This window comes from Felis catus, chromosome D1, assembly GCF_018350175.1.
Source record: "Felis catus isolate Fca126 chromosome D1, F.catus_Fca126_mat1.0, whole genome shotgun sequence".
NCBI lineage: Eukaryota > Metazoa > Chordata > Mammalia > Carnivora > Felidae > Felis > Felis catus.
In genome coordinates, this window is record NC_058377.1 from 112,197,826 (window position 1) to 112,215,723 (window position 17,898).

Here is a 17,898-nt window from a genome sequence, read left to right on the forward strand (position 1 = left end):
CCACCCTCCCATTCCGTGGCCAGAGCTCAGGCACACGCACGAGCCTGAGTGCAGGGCACGGGCACCGGGGCCACGGCGTCGAGCTGCGTGCCGTACAAGAGGCTGCGAGCCCGTGTGTGGTAGGGAAGTCGTAGCTTGAGTCAAGGGAAGGACAGCCCGAAACAGCGCGGGTGGCCATTGAGAGGTTGCCCACTGGCTGCAGGAAGTGCCCGGTGTGCGTGACAGCCGCAAAATGACCGCTCTGGGGCGGAGGCAGATGACAGCGGTGGCCCGTGCTTGTGTGCCAGGAACTCCCGGGTCCACAGGCGCCTCCCCACAGGTGCACGAGGAGGAGAAAACGCCAAGTCTCCATCCCCCCGTGATGTCCTCCTGATTAGACACCCACCTCCCCGACCTGCCAGCCGCTTCTGGGCATCTCACACTCTTCCCGGGAGCTCGTCCCCGGCGGCATCCGGAGGGAGTCCTCCCCACACGGGCTCCAAGGTCATGGTAACCACTGTGCGGATCCGCAGAAGGTTCTGGAGCCCCTTCCCTTCCGTACTCTCTGGGTGACGGGTTCCCTGAGACTCCCACTCTCGGCTGTAAGACCTTCGGCTGTTAGTGCCCGATCGGACTTTATTCTGAGACTTTCTATTTTGGAACACTTTTAGGTTTACAGACAGAAAAATTGAGCAGATACTACGGCAAATTCCCACACATCCCTTCCCTCCTATTATTCACACCTTGCGCTGACTGGTGTGTTACGTTTGCCACAGGTGATGAGCCAATCCTGATTATGTTCTCACGAACTGAAGCCCACAGGGCTCACGCTTCACGTACTTTCTACAGGTTTTGCCACGTATCCGACATCACAGTGGCACACAATAGTTTCACTGCCCTAAACCCCCCCCGTGCTCCACCTGTCCAGCCCTCTCCCCCCGCCACCCCCGCCCTGACAACCACGGATCTTTTCACCGTCTCCACGGTTTTGCCCTTTCCAGAATGTCATAGAGTTGGGATCCTCGCTCCTTCGCAGAGCGGTATGCATTTGTGGGTTCCTCTTACGTGGCTCTTTCTGTGGCTTGTGGGCTCATTTCCTTTTATAGCCGCATAATATTGAATTGAATGGATGGACCACAGTTTGTTCGAGGGTGCTTCCACGTTTTGGCAATGATGAATAAAGCCGCTATAGACACGCATGTGGAACCTGATCATGTTTTTGCAAAGCCACGACCATAAACATCTTGGCACCTGCTGCTATGACTCATAAGGACCTAACAGCTTCCATATCTCAAGGGCTCATTACATTACCAGGCATCACACCAAAAGCTTTACTCATCACTCTCCGTTTACCGAGTGCCTCCTGCAGGCAGGTCTGTCCCTGGGGCTGGGGACAGAGCCACCGACTGGTCTCAGGCTTGTGTGAATTACAGACAAAAAGCACGCAAACACACTATCCTATAGTAGTAAGTCTCCAGGTAAGGGTTAAACCCAGGCCCGTCCACCCTGAAGTCCCTGCTGCTAAGCCTCAAAGGAGAGGCTGAGAGCCTAGGGGCTCCACGTGGATACTTCTGGAAGGATGTTCCATGGTGGAGCAGAGACAAAGGAGCCCGGGGTCCAGTTAGCAGCCCTGGCTTCGAGGCCGGACGTGGTGCCAGGAGGCCCCTCAAGCTCTACACAGAGAGGCCAGGCCAGTAGCACTGAGGGTGAGGGCAGGCTCACGGTTTTCACGCTCACGCCCCCGAGACCCCGCGCTTGGCCACCCCGCTCTCATAGCCCCTAAAGACAAGCAGAAGGCCCCACTCGGCCTGGCTCTCCTGGAGCAGAGGCCCCCCCGGTGCTGAGATCCCCAGTGACTCCGAGGGGGCCGAGCCAGACGAGGGGGCCGAGTCCCGGTCTGAGTCACTGCTACTATTTGAACGTTTTCCCCCTTCAAAATGACAGTCTTGGCGAATATCTTAAATGCCAGTGGAGAATAAATGCCACCAGAAAGTCTGACTATCCTTCGTCTTTTAAGCAAAGAAACCGAAATGCCACCTGGAACAAGGCGAAAGCGGGAGGGGAACCCTGGGTCCACTCCCTCTGGCACTCACTGTGGGGGCGCGGCTGTCCGCCAAGTGTAGACTCCTCACCGCACACCTGGGCTGGCGGCTCGGTGCCGCGGGCTCCCCCTGTGAGCCGGCCTCAGGCTCGCCCTGTACACTGGCCCAGCCCCGCACAGTGGGTGCCTGTCACCGCCACAGAGATGCTGGCTGGGCCGGCGTTCAGGGCTCAGCCTCGAGCTGGACGGCCTGGGTGCAAATCCCAGCCCTCCACCTTCAGCTGCGCAACCTTAACCAAATGACTCACCCTCCCTGTGCCTTGGGCGCCTCATCTGTAACGGGTGGACGTCTCAGTGCCCCCCTCGAGGGATGCGAGGTGGCTCCATGAGAACATTCCAGAAAGAATGTAACCCACGGCTTTGACCCCTGGAGACCTCTGAAGATCTGCTGAGAGAGAGGCTCTGTGCCAGGCACGGGGCAACCGAGCCAAATGGGACACGGCTCGTCTACCACTGTCCTGAGAAAGAGCTGAACAGGGAGACGCAAAATCAACAAGGAGGCACCTGGTTTCGTGGACGTGAGAAGAAACAGTGACACAGACACACAACCCCTCCGGCAAACTTGGCCTCCTCGGTGCGTCTGTCCCTCTCGTGTTTTTCCCTTAAATTTAAAGGGCTCTATCTTTTAAATCAGTTTAAGTTCATTCATTTATTTTGAGAGCGAGAGAGACAGAGAGCAGGCAGGGGAGGGGCAGAGAGACAGGGAGAGAGAGAACCCCTAGCAGGCTCTGCACCGCCAGCTCTGAGCCTGACGTGGGGCTCGGACTTACACACCACTGCGAGACCACGACCTGAGCCGAGACCGAGAGTTGGGACGCTTAACCGACCGAGCCACCCAGGCGCTCCTTCCAATCAGTCTTAAGTTCACAGGAAAGGTGAGCACAAAGTAAGAGCTCCCGCACACGGCACCTTTTTCTTACGCCGAGAGTGATGCGTTCGGCCGCTGCTCTGCTTGTGGCTCTTTTCGCTTAAAGCCATTTGCTTGGCAGTCGTCGCCTAGCAGGACCCCAGCGCCGCCTCGTCTTTGCAACCGCTCCACTGCACAGCCCTGCGTGGCCACTCTGTGTCTTATTGGACTAATGCCCTCCTGGGGCTGCGTGGGTGGTTTCCATGAGCTTCCACCTGGGCCAGCAGAACTGGAGGGGACAGTCCCGGAAGTGCAGAGGCGGGAGCAAAGGGTACTGGCATTTAGTGCCTTAGTAGGAAGTGATGAGTTTCCTCTGGAAAAGACGTGCCAGCTCAATGTCTCCCCAAAATGGAAGAGAGCGCCCCTTGCCCACCCCACTGCTGCCCAGACAACAGACAGGTGTGACAGAGAAAGAGCCTTGAGGCAGAATGGCCGTCCTTGGGCCACTCCCACGCCGGGGTTGCCCACCAAGTGGACTGGAACGGACAGCATCCTCGTGGAGACCACTGCCCCCACTCCCTTGTAATTCTGCGTAACAGCAACAGACCGCCATGAGCGGAAAAATCTAAATACCTTTACAATATCTTAAAAAAGTATGAAAAAGTTAGGGACAAATCTGGCAAAAGACTGGGGAGACCTGTACACGGGAAACCTCAAAACACTGTTGGGAGACGCAGACAAGCCAATGCAATGGAGAGATTCCCTGTGGCTTTGCAGCAGATGCTCCGTGATGGCTGGGTCCAGCGGTCCACGCTCCTCGGTGGACGGGCTCAGCGTGATCCCGGCAGGCTCTTTATAGAAGATGACGAGCTGACTGCTAAATTCATATGGAGATGCAAGCTCCCTTGGATAGCCAAAAGGTATTTTGTAAACATTTTGTGTATTTATTTATTTTAGAGAGAGAGCATGTGTGAAAGGGGGAGGGGGCAGAGAGAGAGAGAGAGAGAGAGAGAGAGAGAGAGGATCTTTGATTTTTTTACAGTTTATTTATTCGGAGAGAACACGAGTGGGGGAGAGGGAGAGAGAATCCCAAGCTGCCAAGCTGTCTCTGGGTTGTCAGTGTAGAGCCTGATGCGGGGCTCGAACTCACAAACCATGAGGTTGTGACCTGAGCTGAACCAAGAGTCAGACGCTTAACTGGTTGAGCCACCCGAGGGCCCTGAGAGAAAGAATCTTAAGCAGGCTCGATGCTACACGTGGAGCCTGATGGGGGGCTCGATCCCACAACCGCGGGATCATGACCTGAGCTGAAATCAAGAGCTGGGTGTTCAACCAACTGAGCCATCCAGGAGCCCCCAAAAAGTTTTTGAGAAAGAAGAACAAAACTGGAGGACTGACCCGATCTATTTCAAGACTTATTATGAAGACACAGTAATCAAGACAGTCGATGATGAAACAGAAGAGAGCGCGCAGAACCAGACCTGCGTGCATATGCGAACTGGTTTCTGACAGAGCACAAAGGGAATCTGCTGGAGAAGGAATTGGTAGCGATGTCCTGGCTCTCATTTCTGCTATAGGAGGTTGTGCCCGCCACACCCCCCTTTTATTCCCGGAGAAGCTTGGCTAGAAGTTTATCAATGTTACTGCTGTTTTCAAAGAACCGGCTTTAGGTGTCATTATATCCCCTATTATTGTTCTATTTTCTATTTCATCGATTGCTGTGATCTTCACTATTTCCCTTTTTCTCCTTATTTGGGTTTAATTTGCTCTTTTTCTTCTAGCTTCTGAGTGGAAGCTGAGGTCATTGATTTGAGCACTTTCTTTTCTAATGGAGGCATTCAGTCCTATAAATTTCCCTTAAGGACTACTTTTGTGGTGCCCTACACACGTTGGTGGGTTGTGTTTTCATTTTCATTCAACTCAAATACTACCTAATTTCCCATTTGATTCTTACTTTGACCCATGAATTATTTAGAGCAGCATTATTTAGTTTATAAGCATTTGGGGGGTTTTCCTGAGATCTTTCTCTTATCGGTTCCTGATACAATTCTACTAGGGAACAAATTTGTATGACTTGAATACTTTTGAGTTTATTGACACCTGTTTTACGACACAGAATATGGTTTATCTCGAGGACTGTTCCAAGTGCTTTCGAAAAGAAAGCACAGAGCTCTACAGATGTCAATTAGGCCAAATTGGTTGAGAGCGTTGTTCCAATTTCCTACATCCTTACTGATTTTCTGTGTACTTGCTCTATTGGCTATTGAAATAGCTGATTATAATTGAGGATCTATTTCTCTTTACAGGTCTACCAATTTTTGCCTCATGTATTTTGAAGCTCTGTTATGAGATGCGTACGTTTATGGTTCTTATGTCCTTCTACAGAATGGACTCTTCTATCATTATGAAATTACATTCTTAAACTCTGCTAACATTTTTTTTTTTGAGGTGGGGTGCTGAGGGAGTTGCCAACCTCAGGTCCAAAAAGCCTTCACAGTTAAGGCACTTACTTATAGGAAGCAAGCACCTTCCCAACCTCATTTTTTACATGTGCACTTGTCTATCCTTTCAGTAATCAAAGGGGGAACAGGCAGAATGGGACTTCCAGGCATCCTGCAAAGCAGGCAGGTCACCTTAGGGATGACCTTTACCCACTCAAAAATTCGTCTCACATCAGCAGTGAGGATTTAGGTGTCACCCCAAATCATTGTGTTCCTTACTCATAAGTTTAAGGTATTCTGTTAACATCCTTTATTATGAAACCTACTTTGATGCTAATATGCCTACTAAAGTTTTCTTTTGGCTTTCTTTTCTTTTGGTATAGCCTTACCACACTCTTGCTTTTTAACATACCTGTGTCTTAATAGTTAAGGTGTGCCCCTTGGAGGCGTCCTGCTTGTCTTCTAACCTGACAATTCTGCCTTTTAACTGGGGTGTGTTTGCACCATTTACGTTTAATGTGATTATTGATATGGTTACGTTTAACTTCAATCTTCTGTTTTTTATTTGCTCTATATGTATTTTGTCTCCCTTTCTCTCCCTCTTTTCCTACCTTCTTTTGGGCTGAATATTTTTATGATTCCATTTTATCTCCTGTGTCACCTTATTAGCTATAATTTTTTGTTTGGTTACTTTAGCAGTTGCCCTACATATTACCTTTCCCTGTGTCATAAGCCCCAAACTACATTGTTATTATTTCTGTTTAAAGCCAATGACTTTTATTTCTTAAAAAATTTTTTTAAGCCAATGACTTTTAAAGGGATTTAAATAGTAAGCACATTTCTTTACATAGTCTTGCTGTTGCCATTTCTGGTGCCTTCCTTCCTCTGAGTATTTCCATCCAGTGTCACTCTCCTTGTACCTGAAGGAAGTCCTTCGTTCGATGTTTCTCAAAGTGCAGCCCGCCAGTGATGAAGCCTTTTAGCTTTTGCGTTTTTTAGAAGTCTTTGTTTTACCTTTGTTTTTGAAGTAGCTCTGTTTTCCTCCTCCGTTAGTACTTTCAAGACGTATCTCTGTGACTTCTCACTTGCACTGTTTCTAATGCTGGATCTGCTGTCATTCTTGTCTTTGTTCTTTGTAGGGGATGCATCTTTCCCCACTCTGCTGGCTTTTTAAAGATTTTTATCTTTGTCACTGGTTTTGAGCAATTGGAAAACTATGTGTGTTGGTGGACTTTTTTCCCCAGGGGGTCTTGAGTTTGCTCAATCTGTGAGTTCACAGTTCACTTGCAGTTTTGAAACATTTTTATCATTATTTAAATATTTTTTCTGTCTTTCTCCCCACATGAGCACCTCCACTCCAGGAACTTATACTGACATGAAGCTGACCCATAGTGCACTGATGCTCTATTGTTTTATTTCCTTAAAAATGATGGTTCCTTTTTCTCTCTGTGTCGCCCTTGGGACGGTTTCTAGCATTACTTCTTTGCGTTCACTGTCCTTTCCTTCTGCAATGTCTGATCTGCCATTAATCCCATGCTGTGTATTTTTCATTTCAGACATTGTAGTTTTCAACTCTGGAAGTTTAAATTGAGTTTTAAAATTAAAAAAAAATTTGTGGGGAAATACAACATAAAATTTGCCATCTTAATCATTTTTAAGTGTACAGTCCAGAGAATTTTAATTTTTTCCCCTGTCACTATTATCCTATGGAATATAGTTATGATTCTTTAATATCCTTCTCTGCTAATTCTAACTACTATGTCAATCCCTGGTCAGCTTTGACTAATTGATTTTTCTCCTATGGGTTGTGTTTTCTGCTTCTTTGCACACCTGGGAATTTCTGAGTGGATGCCACACACTGCAAATTCCACTTTGCTGGGGTGCTGAGTATTTTTGTGTTCTTATAAATATTCCTGAGTTTTGTTTTGCGTGCAGCTAAGTGACCTGGAAAGGGTCTGATGTTTCAGGTCTTGGTTTCAAGATTTGTTAGGTGAGAACAGAGACATGATTAGTTTAGGGCTGATTACTCTCCAGTGTGAAGGCAGGACCCTCCTGAGTACCTTCCCAATGCTGCATGAATTTTCTGCTTTTTTTTCTTCTTCCAGTTTGGTGGGTAGGAAGAGGCCCTGCCTCTTTATCTTGCGTGAGCTCCAGACACCGTTCTCGAACCCTTTGGGTGATGCTTTCTCTGGCTTTTCACCAATGAGTGTGCTGGTTGGAGCTTTGCTGACTCCCTCCGTGCAGCTACTTCCTCTTTGGCACTCTGTTCTGCAAACGATGGCTGCCGTGGGCCCCTGGGCTCTCAGCCCCACCTCTACCTGAGTATCCTTCCAGCCTGCGCCGGGCTTCTCGCTCCTGGACACTCAGCGCGGGACGCCGGGGCAGTCATAGGGCTTGTCTTGTGTGTTTGCATCTTTCACGGTCAAAACAAGGCCTCGTTTCACACATTTTGTCTGAGTTTTGGTCGTTTCCTGTGGAAGGCAAGTCCAGGCTCTGTTTTCCCATCACGGCCATGAACAGAAGGAGGCATTTTTTTAAATATAATTTTAAGTTTCTTTTTTTGTGGAAAATCTCAAACATAAACAAAAGTAATGAGAAGTACCACAATAAGCCCTATGACCCCTCCTGAAATTTCCACCATCATCCATTTTGGGGCACTACTCTTACTGAGACAATCTCAAACTTCCCTGCTTTTAATCCACACTACCTTGCTTCTCACGGGTGCTGACCCCAAATGGGAGTGGAGACGCAACGGTGTCCCAGGACAGTGACTATTCACTCAGGTGCCCGGGAGGGGGGGTGGCCCCCACGGCCTGAATGCCAAGACTCTCAGACTCACGCTGAAGTGTGTAATCACGCCTGACAAAGACACAGGTGGTCACCGATCTTGGAAAAGGAAGAAATGACTGGCACTCCCGAGAGACTGGGCCTCCTTTCCCACCCACCCCTCCAGCACCAGCGTTCACGGACAGCACGCACCTGGCGAGACACGAGCTCACACGGTGCTCCGAGATCACATGTGCACCACTGACAAGTAATTCATTTACTCTTCATCATAACTAAGCAATCCCTTCCCTATTTCCTGTTCAGAGACCTTTGGATGCATCAGTCTGAATAATTGAACAGAAAGCCTCCAGCTTCTGAAGCTTTTGAAGTCCCTCCTTAATCACCTGGACAGAAACATGCCTCTCTACTCTGCCCCACATCTGCCGAACACGATCAAAGAAACCCCACGTGGTGGTGCTTGGTTCCTTGGTTGGCCAGATGTACCATTTTCCTTCCTTGATGGTAGGATGCTTCTGGAACTTTCTCGGTAGCTGCTGAGTACCACTACCATCATCAAGGAGTGCTGCCCTCCCACCCCGCATCAAACACTCTTGGCTGTAACTGATGAAAATGGTCCACAGCATCATCTTTTATTGGGCTGCTGTCATGGGTCGGATGGTGTGTCCCCACCCTGCCCCCTGCCCCACTGAAACCAAGTTGAAGCCCTACCCTCAGCACCTCTGCACCTGACTGTATTTGGGGGAGGGCCCACCCTAACAGCCTCACATGTCCCCACGAGAAGAGGAAACAGAGTCTAGAAAGACAGCAGGGGTGCCCACACGAAGGGGGGTCATTTGCAAGCCAGGGAGAGACGCCTTGGAGGAAACCAGCCCTTCCAGCCTCCAGGACTCTGAGCAAACGACTCTGTTGCTGAAGCCACGTGGTCTGTGGTGCTTCGCTACGGCAGCCTGAGCCGACAGGACGGGTGCTAAGCCCCGTGTCCTCCGTGGGGATGGCAGGGAGGCTCCAGATACTCCAAATGAACCAGAGTATTCACACCAAAACACTGTGACACGGAGACAGGCCACCAAAGAGTGGGCGGTGAGTCGAGACTAGCGGCGAGCTGGGTCCAGGTAGTCAGTTTCTGGGGAACTGAAGGCTGGGGGCCCATGCACGGAGGGCTGTGAGGCCAGGGGCAGGAGGCTAGAGGATGACACCCATCCCGGCTGGCATGGTTTCTTCTCAGGGATCCGAGGAGAACTCCCACCAGGAGGAATCTAGAAATCAGCTTCCTCCGCAGCTGCTGCTTTTTCCACCTTACCGGGAGGCATGCATCTGGGGAGGCTCGAGGGGGGATCCTTCCGGAGGAGAAGCTGTCTCCAGCCCCAGGGCGGATCCTACTCCCTCTTTGAAAATCCCCTGGCCCTGAGCTTCGGGAGAGGAGTCAGGAAAAGGCAGTGCCATGAAAGACACACAGAGAACCGAACTGCCTTCCCTCTCCCTTGTGTCCCCGAAAGCTCCTTGCGGGGAACTCCTCAGCTTAATAACTCAGAAAAAACCACTAAAGGCGATCCTGAGGAAGGCGCTTAATGGGTTCTCGGGGGCGGCTGGAATCCAGAGCTCCGTGGAGTCGGGGAGCTTCTCATTACGGGGAGAACCTCGGGCTGGAGAGAAAGCGTGTGAATCGCCCCAAAGCCAGCGCACCGTGGAGCATGGCCACTGCTCCCTCTGGAGGGTGACCCGGCCGGCGCCTCCCCCTGGCCTGTCCCCTTCTGCAGGGAAGCAGCGGGGTAAGGGCAGCACGGAGCCCGCCAGGTGTGGCCTCTGAGACCCGTTCCTGCAGCCGCCCCACCGGAGAGCCCCGCCCCCCTCCTCCCCGTGGGGACGCGGCCCCCGCCACCTCACCCCAGCTGGTGACCTGTGACAGCGAGCCACCGCCGGCAATGGCTGCTCGGACGCCCCGGGCCCCCAGGGGGCCCGCCCTCTGGCTCGGGGGGCAGCGCTCGCCAGGTCCCCCCTCCCGTGCCGTGGGGCGGCTGGTGGGCTGACCTGCAGAGAGACCCCCAGCAGGGAAGGCAGGACCCCCGTGTCCTGTGCGGCGTGTCTCCCCCGGTCCGACCGCCGGCCTCTCCGCCTACGCTGCCCGCCGAGGGCAGGGCTTCTCTGCTCACGTGGCCCCCACGGAGCTTCCGGTTTCCCGAACCACGAGGACACGCCCTCTCCAGGCAGGGGTTGCGCCCACGTGGCCCAGCCCTGGCCAGTCGGAGCTTCCCGTTCCCCAGGCCACAGTGATTGGTTTAAGAAAGGTCATGTGACCCAAGCCAGGCCAATCAGGACCCAGCCTGGGTTTTCCCGCCGGGTCTCGGGCGCAGGTGGTCCCCGGTCATCGGAGCCGGAGGGTGTGCGAGGGTGCGGGTGGGTGTGAGGGCCGCAGGTGGGCGGGTACGACCTGCCGCGCCGGGAAAGGGGGCCCGTGAACGAGGGGGGGAAGTGGAGACCCGCGCCCCGGGACCCCTGCATCCAGCCTGCATCTGGGGACCCACCCCTAAGTGTGCGATCACCGGCGCGGCGCGTGACCCGCTACTTAAACTCGGCTGTCGGGTGGGCCCTGACGGCCGCCGCTGCCTCACTGTTTTCTGACCTATAAAAGTGGCAGCGTCCTGTGGCTCCCCTGAATGCTGAGGGGGACTTCTGTCACCGGCCTTGAAAAGGCCTGCATGAAAACGGATTCCGTGGGTAGCTGTGCTGAGCCGCAGCGCCCCTGGCCCTTTGAAGCCCTTCCCTCTTTTAGATCTGGCGGGGTTTGCGAGGGGCTCAGCGCTCCTGTCCTTGACAAGGACTTAACAAACATTATTTTATTCCTAATGGCAGAACTTTGGGCCCCAGCACCACCCCAGGTGGCCCTGACCCCAGGAAGGGTGCTGCCTGGCTTCCTTTAGGAGCTGTGGTCAAGGACACGCCAGGTCTGCTTCTGGGGACCGGGACCGCTGTTCCACCACCACGCTCCCCATGGAGGCTTTACCCTGAAAGGGGCCCCGAGCAGCCTGCACCTGCGTGTCTCTGAGCTCTGCTGGAAGCCTTCAGACTGTGCGGCCTCCATCCGGGTCACTACAGCCGGCCCGCCGCTCAAGACGGAGCATTGCAGGGCCTCCCTCAGCCGAAGGGCCGGAGGGCACCGGGAGACACCCCAGAAACCAGTGCTCCGTGCTCAATCGCCTCCAGGACCTCAAATGTAGTTACCCTTTCGGAGCTATCAGGAGGTGGGGGTGGGGGGGACCAAGAGAGGGGAGGACAAGAAACGCCTCCCCCACCCGGTGTGTTCCCCGCAACGCTCTAGTTCTGGCTTCTCGGACTAAGATGTGCTGGCGGCCAATAAGCACATGGATAGATACTCAACATCCTGAGTCATAAGAGAGACGCAGATTAGAGCCCCAAGGACACATCACTGTGCACCTGTGGGACCGATGACAGTGGAAAGCTGGACCACACCGCCGGGGGAATGCCAACCGGTGCAGCCGCTTTGGAAGACCCGTTTGCAGTTTCTTAAAAAGTTACACATTTAGGGGCGCCTGGGTGGCTCCGTTGGTTGAGCGTCCGGCTCCGGCTCAGGTCATGATCTCACAGTTTGTGGGTTTGAGCCCCGCATCGGGATCTGTGCTGAGAGCACAGAGCCTGGAGCCCGCTTCGAGTTCTGTGTCTCTCCCTCTTTCTCTGCCCCTCCCCTGCCCATGCTCACACTGTCTCTGTCTCTGTCCCTGTCTCTCTCTCAAAAATAAACTTAAAAGTTACACATTTCTTTCTACCATGTGACCCAGCCATTCCCCTTCTGAGTATTTATCCAAGAGAAACAAACACATACGTCCACACAGAGACTTGAGTGCAAACAATTTGCAGCGCGTTTCTGCAGCACCCGGAAGTGGGTTCCGTGCAATGCCCACCAGCGGGCGACTGGTTAAGCAAACTGTGGCCCAGCCAAGCCATGGAGCGTCACTCGTAAATACAGAGGAACGATCCGTATCCGCAAATCTCAAAGCAATGACTCTGAGTCAAAGGAACCAAACCAAAAAAAAAAAAAAGAGCCCAGACGGTATGATTCCCCGTTTATGTAAAGCTCCTGAAAATGCAAACTACAGGAGTAGCAGGAAGCTGAGGAATGGTTGCTAAGGAAACGGGGGTGGGGAGAGCAGAAGGTGGGGGTCACGGGAACTCAGGAAGCCTTCGGGGCGATGGATGCGTCATCTTGAACCTGGTGATGGTTTCACAAGGGGACACGTGCGTCAAAACGTATAGTATTGTACAACTTAACTGTGTAAAGTTTACTGTATGTCGATTATACCTCAGTCAAGTTGTTTGAAACAAAAAAGACATCATTACGCCACATCACAGACGCCACCGGAAGGGACGCCCCACGTGGGGGCCAAGTGGCTCCGGGATGAAGACAGTCTGAGTGAGTGGGACTGGGACGCGAGAACGCCTCTCAGCGCCCCTTCCAGTATGGACTGGATCCAGGTTCAAAGTTCTGGGAGACAGTGTCCGGATCCACGTCCCCTGCAGGCTCCCCCTGCTCCTTGGGGCAGGGCGGGAAACCGAGCATTGCCGCTCCCGCCCTACGCCCCACACGGCAGTTCAAGAAAGACCGTTCTGCGTTCTGTCTCAGCGTCTGCAAAGTGCTTCTAACCCCGGGGGATTTGGGGGCACTGGGGGCTCGCTGACGGCACTGCCCACCCCGTGGGGAGGAGGCTGACATCTCAGCCTAGGCCACTCCGTGCCTAGGCTGACATCTCAGGGCATCCCCGTTAGAGCCCTGTCTCTGCATCCTGCCTGGGTCTGACCCCGCGACCCCAGGCTCTCTCTCGCCGCCCACAAAACCACATTTCTGGGCCCAAAGCTCCACCCTATCTTGTGCCTCTACTCCCAGCCAGGATTTCCAAATTTTGGCAAGTCTGGTCTCCTTGGGCCCCCACCGGCCCCCACCACCTTGGCACTGATGGCGAACTCAGGCCCTCTGGAGCCCATGACCCCACAGCCCATAGTGCTTATGGGGGCGCCCTACCCAATCCCACTCGACCCTGCCTCGGTTTACCCCAGCTGACCAGTCTCCCCCATACGTTTTGTCTGGGGCTTTTCTGTGGGGGCTTCTGTACTGGTCCCAGGCCATTCTGGCCTTGTAGGAATGCCTCGGCCCTCCACACGCATCCTGCCAGGGAGCTGATGTCCTAGGCCGTCAAATCCTAGCTCCCCACACTGGGAGGCACACAAGGGGTGTGGGGGTCTTTGGAGGCAGGAGAACAGGCTGACTTGATGCAACTTTGGCTCTTGGCCCCTGGCTCCTTCCATGCTCACATGTTTACACTCCGGCGGGACTTCTGCCCGTCGTTCCTCTGCTCACGGTTGTGGAGGGCCTGGCTTGAAGGGTCTCTGTGCCCTTCCCTGACTCGTTAGCAGACCCGGTCCCCCCACCCCGGGCGGGGAGCGCGGGGCCTCTGATGCCGAGTTTTATCACGTGAGGACATGTTACGGTATACAAATAAACAGATGCACGCATGGGGGGCGGGTTCGAGGTCGAGGAAGGGCAGAGATTCTGGGGCTGCACAGCATTCCCTGCCATGTGCTCTGGGGTGCTCAGCGGGTGGCTGGGTGATGGGCAGAGAGGTCCGGGGACGCGGCTGGGGAGAGCAAAGGAACTCTGAGTTCCCGCGGGCTCCTGGGAGCTGGGCCTGACATCTGTATCTGTGCACCGACAGCAAGTGCCCGAGGCTTTGCTGCACGCAGCCTGGCCTGTGTCAGCGCCTGGTGACTGTGGACCGAATCAGCAGAGCACCGGGCCGCTGAGAGCCAGCGAGGGACACTGCGCTCCCCCAGCTCGTGAATGCAGATGTGTGGCCAAGCGTCCCGGGGGGGCGGGTTCTGGAAAACGCACCTGAGGAGCGGTGAGCCTGAGCCGTTCACGCCCACCAAGAGCCGGTCTGCCCCTCAGCACCCCTGGAGCCCTTTGCTGGTCTAAGTGCTGCACGGTGACTTCTGGCGAGTCCAGTGCCGAGCCCGGCCCACCTGGGAAGACGGTGGCCTGCGGGAGAAGCGGTGGCCTAGGAGCCAAGCACCCGCACTCCCAGCCCTAGCTTTTCCCTCAGCAGCAGCTTGAGCAAGGGGCCAAGACCTCCAATAGCCTCAGTTTCCCCAGTGATGCGACGGGGATGCCCAGGGCTGCTGCGAGGCTCTGTGGTGCTCCCTGACAACGCCTTTGTGAGCCACGGTCCCTGTAGGCCTTGCTTTCCTGCCAGTCACCCCGGGACACAGCCCGTGGGCCCCACATCCCCAGTGAAGGCCGGCCCCTCGAGCAAACAACGATGGTCCCAAGATACCCTGCGGGAATGGTGGGAGCCCGAGGACGCTGGGCCTGCACCTCTCATGCAGAGGCCTCGGCCCCAAGCCCCGCCTCCCTCCTTCCTTCCCAGGGGCAAGTGTGAGCAGTGAGTGTCCCCCCTGCCCACCCCTGTCCCCATACCGCATCGCCAAGGACCCTCTTCCTTCAGACTGGGAAACCGAGGCACTGATGTGACCCTGCAGGGCCCAGAAGCCTCCAAGACACTCAAAATCCCTGCCCTGCCAGTCAGGAGAGTGAGGCTGTTGGTACTGTCCTGGTCCCCAAAGCTCCGGGCTCGGGTGGAGAAGGTTCCAGCATATCAAGGAACACGGGAAGGAGGAATCTAAACGTGCTGAGTGAGGGCACCTTGGTGGCCTGTGTTGCTGGCAGAATAGTCCTGCCCGCTGGTCTTCAGGGGGAGACCACGGTGGCCAGCTGCCTACCTGCCTGCCCATGGCAGGCTGGGAGTCCCCGGGGCTGGCTCAGAGCCCAGGGAAGCACTTCTGGGGCTTGCGGGGAGGGGGGGGTTGTCACACAGTCTCCCAGAGCCTCAGATTCACCATAAACGGGGGCCAAAGGCATACAGGCTGTTTTTCAGAATACAGCCAGGTAAAGGCGTGGGGCAGCTGTGCTCAGAGCACAGACACGGACGGATGCGGCAGCCGCTACCCCGACACCCAGGACATCCACAGGGCAGCAGACCCTGGCCCCTGGGTTCCTGCCTGTCGGATGGAACGGCACCCAGCATGCAGAAAACAGAGGCCACAGCTCCTCTCCCTGTTGCGATCCCCCTGCAGCCCAGCTGGTCCCCTGCCCTGGCCGCTCGCGGCCTCCAAGGGGCCCTGACCAATGCCCACAGCGTGTGGCGGCAGCCTGCGAGGACAGTGATGAGGCTCCGGGGCCCAGCTCCCCTCGGCGACCTGCCCGTGTCCACGAGCCACTAGATCATCACCTCTCTGCTCCGGAACATTCCACCTCCCAGAGTGCTCTCTTCACAAACCACACCCCAGAGCTCTTTGGTGGCCACCCAAGATGCAGCTGGGGCCACCGCACGGCCTGTGTCACCAGGGTGCTGTCCCTGCCCCCGGCAAAGACCCAGACCAGGAGGAGAGATGCCGGGCACATCTTTCCTCAACCATCGGGGCTGAGCCTCGAGCTGTGCCTGGCCCGCGGGCAGGTGCAGGGCAGACAGTCACATGCCAGGTGCCCGTCAGTGGCGGTTGAAAGAAAGCACACGCTGTTAGTGTATTGGAGCCCCGAGCTCCAGCTGGGCTCACGATTCTTCCCGCGGGTCCAGTTGTAACCACACTGGAGCGTCCAGGCTGGGGGCAGGGACGGGGGAGGGCTGGAGGGGATGCCCTAGGACATAAATGGATGAGGTCATTAGGACAGTGAATGTACTCGGGGTGCTGTGGGGAAGGCCACGTGGAGGGGGGTTCAGGACCGGCCCCTCCAGGTGGAAGCAGAGCGAGCAGGTGAGAAGGTCCGGTCTGGGAATCTGATGACAAGAAGTCAGAGGGGGTCAGCTGCTGGGGTTTTACTGCAACAGGTGCGCCTGCCAGGGCTGTGGAGGGGGGTGGGTGTCAAGGCCAGGACGTGACCTGAACGGTGCCCAGCACCCAGTTATGAGCTGAGTTGTGTTCCTGGAAAGTCACATGTTGAAACCTGACCCCCAGCACCTCACAAGGGCTCTGTATTTGCAGATGGGGGCTTTGAAAAAACAGTTCAATTACAATGGGGCTACTGGGGTGGGCTCTGATCCCAGGGTGACCAGGGTCCTTCAAAGAAGACGGGGTCAGGACACAGACACGCACGGAGGGACGGCCCCGTGAGGACACAGGGAGAGGATGGCCGTCCGCACACAAGGAGAGAGGCCTCGGGAGGCCCCGGCCCCGCCCACGCCCGGACCTCGGGTCCCCAGCCTCCGGGACCGGGAGAGGATAAATGTGTAAGCCCCCCAGGCTGTGACACCTTGTCATCCTGCAGCCTGACTTTGCAGACGGCAGCCCGAGCAAACACACACACGGTGAGTACGGCATCATGTCAGGTCTTCGATGACACCCGGGGGCCTGGATGCGCACAGGTGCATGGCACCTGGCCAGGGTGGGATTCGGGCCTGGGCAGGCTGACGCCCCAGGACTCCCTGCTCACCCCACGGGCTCTGCCTCCCTCCGCCTGCTCATTCTTCTCAGAATTACAAACAGGCTGCAGAAAGCAGGACTCCTGCCTCCCCAAGGAAGCAGGAATCCGTACTGCTTTTGAACTTGTATTCTCGCGCACGTGAAGCGGTTTTCAGGAAGGACACCCCCCTGCTCCCCTGAGGATGGTGAGGTCATTGGCACAGAACGTGAGATGTCAGGTAGGACACCTCTATCCTCTTTGGCAGTGAACGGGGGACTCGCCCAGCCCGGACTACGTCGTCCCCGGGCCCCCCGGACTCTCCCAGACTCTGGAGACCAAACAGGGGCAGGGTGGACGGCCATGCGTCCACAGTGAAGGTGACAGAGGGAGATGTGGGGCGGCCATTACCGGAGGGCCCAGGAAGGGTCGGGGCTGGAGCCTTCATTTCGCACACCATCACTCATCAGCCACACACAAGGGGCAGCCTTGTGCTTGCAGGCAAGTGAGGGGGTCACAAACTTTTACGCGACACGGGGCAATCACAGGAACCAGCGGGAGGATCCTGGTGCAGCTCAGAGGTAACTAAGCTTTCTTCTTAGATGGAAACGTCTGTTCTTTCCATGAGAACATCCCTCATTGGTGATGGTTTAGATCCTTGGGAAGCCGTGGTGATTCTCAGCCCTTTGCTTGCCTTGACACAGGATGGGTGACTCTCCTATCTGCCCTTGAGTGCAGGTGAGTGTGAGCCTGAAGGCAGGCGAGGGTGAACGTGAACGCGGGCGAGCGTTTACCTGAATACCCTCACTTGTCAAGTTAGATTCTTTTCAAACCTGCGCGCCCACCCGATTCCTGGTGTGTGAGGACCTGGGGGTCTGGACGTCACCCCAGCCCAGCACGCCTGCTCTGTGCTGGCCGTGCTGGACCCCTCACAGCTGTCGAGAGCATCATGCCCAGCAAGAGAACTCATTGTGTGTGACTGAGCGTCTAAGTGACAAGCGCGGGTCCACTAGGAAAAGCAAAGGTAGGGCTTCTTGCCAAATGGACGGGATGCTCCTGGGGCGGGGTCTCTGGGATGGGGCGGGCGCTGGGGCCCGGCCTCAGGGTGGCCCCCACCAGAGCCTGTGGCTGCCAGCATGGGCCTGGAGGGGACGGAAGGGCGGGGCCCAGTGCCTTTGTGTGTCCAAGGCTGGGGCCAGGGTGTAAAGGCCTCTTAGCTAAAGGAGGCCCAGACAGACCCGGGCCCGTGTGCAGCGACAGGAAACCGCCCCCGAGCAGGGGC

The 17,898-nt window shown here is 55.5% G+C and overlaps 1 protein-coding gene and 1 non-coding gene across 20 annotated transcripts in view; both read right to left on the reverse strand.

Moving 5' to 3' along the window:
- SHANK2 (SH3 and multiple ankyrin repeat domains 2) overlaps nucleotides 1-17,898 on the reverse strand; it is a 497,685-nt gene that overhangs the window by 64,338 nt on the left and 415,449 nt on the right. The window lies entirely within an intron of this gene.
- LOC111556883 lies at nucleotides 5,515-5,664 on the reverse strand. Its single transcript, XR_002736591.1, has one exon. It is a non-coding gene; the product is annotated as a U12 minor spliceosomal RNA (small nuclear RNA).